This window comes from Octopus sinensis, linkage group LG3 (assembly GCF_006345805.1).
Source record: "Octopus sinensis linkage group LG3, ASM634580v1, whole genome shotgun sequence".
NCBI lineage: Eukaryota > Metazoa > Mollusca > Cephalopoda > Octopoda > Octopodidae > Octopus > Octopus sinensis.
In genome coordinates this window covers 66100689-66108188 of record NC_042999.1, presented here as the reverse complement: position 1 = coordinate 66108188, position 7500 = coordinate 66100689, and positions in this window count along the sequence as shown.

Below are 7500 nucleotides of genomic sequence, written 5' to 3'. Positions count from 1 at the left end.
TACATATATATGACGGGCCTTTTTCAGTTTCCCTCTAGCAAATCCACTCAAAGGGCAAAAAGTTGGAAAATATCGACAACTACGTACGGATGTTAAAATTGGTCGGCCAATAGCCTTGGTGAGCTCTGCTATAGATGGCAGACTGTCAAGTGCGCACATGACTGGCAAGATCTTGACACCCTCGATTGCAGCCTGAGATACCGTGGTCTCCCATGAGTAGAGATCCTGGTAGTACTCCACCAATCTATCCATTTGCTTGCTTTGGTTGTTGATGAGATCTCCAGTAGTTGATTTCAGAGGGGCTGACTTGGTTGCGGATGGACCGAGGTCCTTCTTCAAACCGGCATACATCCCACGGGTGTCGCCACTGTCAGCAGCTGACTGGATACTCCTGCCACTACCTATTTGCACAGCGTCTGGCAGTCAGTTGGGTTTTATTTCTTGCCTTTCTGAGTTCTTCGAGTGACTTTGTAGAAGAATCGCTCTTTTATTGCATCAGAGCTGCACGTTTTGCTTCAACGACTGTTTCCAGCTCTGAGAGCCCAGCACCAGTTTTTTGCCTTTCTCTCATGCCGCAAGTATCTATTGATGTGGTATACAAAGCTTCCCACCTACTTTCAGCAGATGAAGTTGGGCAGCTACTGAGGGCAACCTTGATAGAAGCAGCAAAACATTTTCGCAGTGTAGGGTCCAAGTTTCTGGCGGTGTTAATGCGTGGTCGGCCCATTTTCTTGGAGTGATGGACATTTTTACTAATAAGGCTCCGCGAAAAGACGGCATCCCCTTAGATATCATCAAAACCGGCAAAAACTCCATCCTGCTTCGGCACGTTATTAGCTTCTGTGTCAGTGCTAGGAAGAGGGTACAGTCCCGCAGGATATGCGGAATGCTAACATCATTACGCTTTACAAAAACAAAGGTGACCGTGGTGATTGTAACAATTACCGTGAAATATCTCTTCTAAGCACTGTTGGAAAGACCTTTGCTCGCGTTATCCTATCCAGGCTACAACTGCTTGCTTCTCGAATTTATCCAGAATCGCATGTGGCTTTACAAGAAGCAGATCAACTATTGACATGATATTCTCCATACATCAACTACAGGAGAAGTCCAGAGAGCAGAAAATGCCATTATATATGGCATTCATTGATCTGACAAAGGCATTTGACTTGGTAAGTAGAAAAAGCCTTTTCAGCCTGCTCCAAACTATCGGATGTCCACCAAAGCTGTTGAGGATCATCAAATCTTTCCATGATGATATGCAGGGCACCATACAGCACAATAGTTCAACATCAGCCGCCTTCCAAATAAAAAACGGGGTAAAGCAATGTTGTGTCCTTGCTCCTACATTATTTGGCATCTTCTCGCTGCTGCTGTCACATGCCTTTGAGACATCAGATGATGGAGTGATTCTGCACAGTAGAAGTGACGGGAAACTGTTCAATCTCTCGCGTCTGCGTGCCAAGACCAAAATCAGAAGCGTCCTGATCAAGGAGATGCTATTTGTTTATGATGCCGCTTTGGTATCACACACAGGAGAAGCCCTACAAAGGCTCATCAACTGTTTTAGAGATTTGGCTTAATTATCAGCCTCAAGAAGACCAACATCATGGGTCGGGCTACATCAGACATCTCAAACATACATATTGGAGACCACAGACTACAGGAGGTGGAGAAGTTTACCTATCTTGGCTCTACCGTCACCTTCAACGTATCCCTTGATGCTGAGCTCAATATACGCATTGGCAAAGCAGCTGCTGTGATGGCCCAACTCTCCAAATGGGCATGGGATAACAATAAACTGACCATGACCACAAAAATGAAGATTTCCCAGGTATGTGTACTTAGCACTCTACTGTATGGAAGTGAGACTTGGACGCCATACATACGACAAGAGCGTCGCCTAAATATCTTTCACCTGCGCTGCCTCTGGAAAATCCTTCGCATCAAATGGCAGAATCATGTCCCCAACAATGATGTCCTCAAGCAAGCAGGAATACCAAGCATGTTTGCACTCCTCACACAAAGACGTATAAGATGGCTTGGACATGTTAGCCCTATGGAAGATGGCAGAATCCCCAAGGACATACTCAACGTAGAGCTTGCTAAGGGCACTAGCTCTGTGGGAAGACTGTTCTTACGATACAAGGATGTTTGCAAAATGGACATGAATGCCTGCAACATCAATATTACCAACTGGGAAGCAGGTGCCAGCAACCGTTGAGGTTGGCGACATACCGTAAAAGAGGGAACACAAAGGAGTGACATAGAGAGAGAGAGAGAGAGAGAGAGAGAGAGAGGGGGGTAGAAATGGAAAGACAAGAAAAGACGTCAACAAGAAACTATGACATTACAACCAGCCAGGCAAAGGCTTCGCTACATTTGCGGCACTTGCCAGAGGGAGTGTTTGTCCAGGATAGGACTACACAGCCACAGCAGGAGATGTATTAGGACATGAAATGTAAAAGCCGGACTAGATTATTTCATGCGCAACTCCATTGTCTCCCGAGACAAAAAGGATGCCAACAATAATATATATGGATTTTGTAGACAGGAACTGAAATAAATCAATCGTATATATATATATATGTATATATGTAAGTGTATATATGTGTCTTTGTCTCTGTGTTTCGCCCTCATCACTGCTTCACAACTGCTGTTCATTTATTTACATCCACATAACTTAGTGGTTTCACAAGAACAACCTAATAGAATAAGTACCAGGCTTATTAACATAAAAAAGCACTAGGCTGTGTCTCATATTTTTGTTTGCCCAATCAGTTGTATCTATCAAGTTATCTTTGCATGTGTGTGTGTATATATATATCTCTATCTATCTATCTATCTATCTATCTATTTATCTACATACACACACACACACACACACACACACACACATATATATATATATATATATATATATATATATATATATATATATATATATATATATATATAACACCCTAATGGGAGCTTTAACTCTCAAATTTTAGTCACTTGTCTTATGATTCAAAAAAGGTAAAAAATTACTGAATGGATCGTTACGAAATTTGGAAATTATATTCTGTGCATAAGAGCCATAACCCACATGACAATTCATATATCTTTACTGTTGATGAAATTTTAACCATAGATATTAGACACAAAAGAAGTAATATTTATAAAATTTCGTCTTCTTACAAGTTAGAAAGACCCCTTCATGGGACTTAACACCCACAATTTTGTCATTTTATCTAAGCAAAGACGAATAGTTGTACTCTTGGGAGCTGTAGGGTTACCTGAGCATAAAAGTTGGGCATTATTTTTAATTCAATGGTACAACGGTCTAAGAGTTTGCTATGACATACACATAGATTGTTATTTCTGCAATGTGGTGCATAAATTGTCAAGTAAATGAGAGGCATCTTTGCCTCCACTGATTCAGTGTTGAGTAAAGTTATTTGATTGCAGACCTCCTTTCAGTCTTTTTATTATCACTCTGTCACACATAGTCCCCATATGGTAAAATTGATTTCAAGGCCTTCCCAGATGAGTGACTGGTAATTCAGAGACATTTATAGATTGTAAATTTATTCTGTCCAGTTACGTATCAGTATAGTGGTCACTTGCAAACTCCAGTGGTGACGCTTTCATTTCTCCTTAGCCCTCACGTCACACAGTTGTTAATATTTATTTCAGTTGGGTCACGCCCTTCCAATTACTATAGATTCGTAATGCATCTTACGGCTGTGCCTGTCACCTGGATGGTGAGGAATCCTACATTGGGAGTGGTAACGACTAGGGTAGGGTAACTGACTGCTTATTGTGATCATTCGTCTTTTGGTTTCCTGTAGCTTTGCTCTCTTTTACAAACCCAGTGAACATATATTTCCTATTTCAAAGAAATTCAAACAATAGATATAAGCGGTTAAAAAGGTTCTCAACAATTCAACTTCTCTGGTTGACATTAAGATGCCCACCCCTAACAGGAGCCTTAACTCTCACATTTTAGAGCTCCATGACCAACAGTTTTCAGGAGCAAAATATTTTTAACAGGTTCAGTAAGACTGAAATTTTGGAATCTGTGCATAAAAATCAGTAGTATGGGATACATGTGGCACGATTACAATTATTTGGGGGTGTGTAAAGAAGGAAATAACCCTCATCTGCAATTTTGATGGAATTCGAAACGTAGATATTCATGTTCATTAGAGAAAATATAACAGAAAATTCTAATTCTTCAATTGTATGTAACAAGGACAACGCCGGGTAACTCTGCTAGTATTTAAATAAAATTAAGTCTTAGCGAATATATGTGGCAGTTTTCAATCGTAACACTGTCACAGAATGATGTAAGCTTATTTTGTTTATTTTAACAGATGACTTGGCAATTTTTAGATAAACAGGGTATTAGGCTGTAGAGTTGTAGATAATGGAGAATGGTTGGGCACAAATATGGAGATAATAGAATAAAGATATGACACGAGATATAATATCATCAAAGATCTATTTTAGAGACCGTGATTAAGTGAATCTGCGCATCCACAGACTCACATATGCAAACACAGAGCTGTAGATAGACTGCACTCTATACACACATACATACACACACACAGAACAGTACACACACACACACACACTCACACAAGCACACATACATAAAAATAAACGATAAATAGACAGACACAATCGCACGCGCACACACATATGCAGGTATACATATATGAAAAGATGTATGTATAAAGTACACATACATTATGTTTACCTTTGCGAAAACCCTTTTTCAATAATTGGGAGACCTTTGCAAAAGTCAACATTACCTGTAGTAATTCAATTACTACTGTCATACAATTTTGTTTTCAATAGAATAATATATTTCCTTCTGTTATTATTCTTTATATATTTTCCCTGCTTTTTGGCCGTGGGCGGACCATTCCTTATAGTTTATATTATCTATATGTTATGTGTGCCATCATGGGTGTCATTAAGCTGATTATCTTTATCATATGCTTTTCTTCGTTTCATTTGTGAAGTATATAGTTCACTGCCTCAATTTTAGGTGTCAGTCACATTTAGGAGAATAATTCCATTAAGAAAGAAAATATATACATTGTGTCTATTCCTAAAGGTCATAGTTTCGAGACCTTTACAAAAATTATACAAGTAATGAAAAGAGAATGAGATTTTGCATTTCACTTATTCTATACTGGTAATACGATAATAATAATAATAATAATAATATAATAATAATAATAATAATAATAATAATAATAATAATAATAATAATAATAATAATAATAATAATAATAATAATAATAATATTAATAATATTAATAATAATAATAATAATAATAATAACTATTATTATTATTATTATTATCATTATTATTATTATTATCATTATTATTATTATTATTATTATTATTATTATTATTATTATTATTATTATTATTTTATTATCATTATCAATAATATTATTATAACCCTGCTCCCGAGGAATTAAAGCAGGGAAGCCGTTTCCGATTTGCCACCGAAATACTGAATGCGCAATAAAACTAATTCACTATACAAAAGTGTTTTCATAGTACTGCTTGATAAGTTCTTCGGCTCTACAGCTCCACACAGAGGAATCTGGTGTAATAGTATCCGTTGAGGAAATGTGCTTGAACTTAGTCACAGATTGTGATGGATTTTCAGCAATCCACCTAAAGAAATGCAAAGGGGGTCTTGGTAAAACCAGTACAGTGTCTCTCCCAAAGTTTCATTGCAAATGAGAGACTTCCCAGAAATTTAAGATCATAATATCTCCTATGCATAATGAAAGTAGCAGTGCGGATGATAAAAATTGCAGACCTGCTTGTCTAACCTCACATGTAAGCAAAGTCATGGAAGCATTTTCAGGAGGAAGCAGATGACATTTCTAGATGGTTATGAATTGCTCCTTGATACCCTGCATGGCCTTCGTTTATGAAGTAGCTGTTTGCACAACATTATCGCTGGGTGTTGAAACAACTAAAGAATGCAACATGGATATGATTTAGCAAGGTCATCTGATTGGGCTAATATCAGAATGATATGTCTCAAGCTACGGAGACTTGGCATAGTCAGAAAACTGGGAATGTGATTAGATGATTTCATAAACGTCAGAAGCAAGAATGAGGCATCCAATAGGGCCCTCTCCAAGGATACAGTAATAGTGAGTTGAGTGCTTCAGTAAACTGTCTTGGGCCCGCTACTGTTTATCGTAACTCCTAGCTCTCTCGGTCATATTATACATGCCAATTACACAGCAGTTGTACAAGCCCCCAAGGAATCGTTCGAAGCTAATCTTGTAGAGAAAGACCTAGAATCTATAAATAGATTGTCTGAAGAAAATTACATGAAATTTAATGCATGGACATTACAAGCCCTACGCTATCAGCCATCTTGAGCTAGCTTGATTTGGGGCCAATTTGAGCGTCAATCTCAGAGTGAAGTGTAGTGTGTGATGTGGTGACTGATATAAGCAACGACGCCTTTCAGTTACATATTGCCACGAAGTTGCCAATGTGCAAGTGAGAACATTCAGAACATTCAGAACAAGGGACCAGGAAACTAAGGTCGTTCTAGGGTAGCCGTTTCCACTATGTCACATAAATACCAGAATTTGAAGCAGTTCAGAGTTACTGCACTTGGAAGATTGCATCAATAAAACAGCTGGGCTACTGGGAGAGATTCAAAGGATTATGACTCTGTTTCCCGGAGGTGAGGCAGAACAGGGATATACAGTGGTATATGTATATATGTATGTAAGTATGTATACACACACACACACGCGCGCGCGCGCGCGCAAACACATGTATATAGTATTGAACCTTGGGATATCTTAGGTTAACCCCAAACTTCCACAACAATATTATATCACCTCTGGAAAAGGACATCACTATATTATTCCCAGCCATCCCCCTAAAGTAAGGGTCAGGTACTGCAACAGCATGGGATTCAAAGGCCCACACCTAATTAATATGTTGCCACAAAATTTTGCGAGATTTACAGGAGATAGTGATGGGTGTGTTTAAGAAACAACTTGGTATCCTACGGTCCAAGGTCACGGATAAAACTGCATCAGGGCAACAATCAACAATATCAAAGTCTCTCTTTGACCAAGAGCCATACGCAAGCAAATGACCATTGAAAAAGTGATAAGTTTGGCGGTAAGAATGGCCACAGTTTTCTGAAGCGAATAAAAGAATATGTATACGTATGTGTGCATGTGTGTGAGTGTGCGCGTGTGTGTTTGTGTGAGTGTGTGTGCGTGTGTATATATTCGTGAGCGTTTGGGTTTATAAGTATGTACGTATACATTTTATGCAATATGTAATATTTATACGTACATGAGTGACTCATACAAAGATGTTATCAGTTAAAGCTGTAAAATAAAATCACAGGCAGAACTTGAGCAAAGTATATTCTCTGATCAAACACTTTTCAAAAGAATATACTATACGTTTATACCAAACAATATCATACGCTCACGTAACC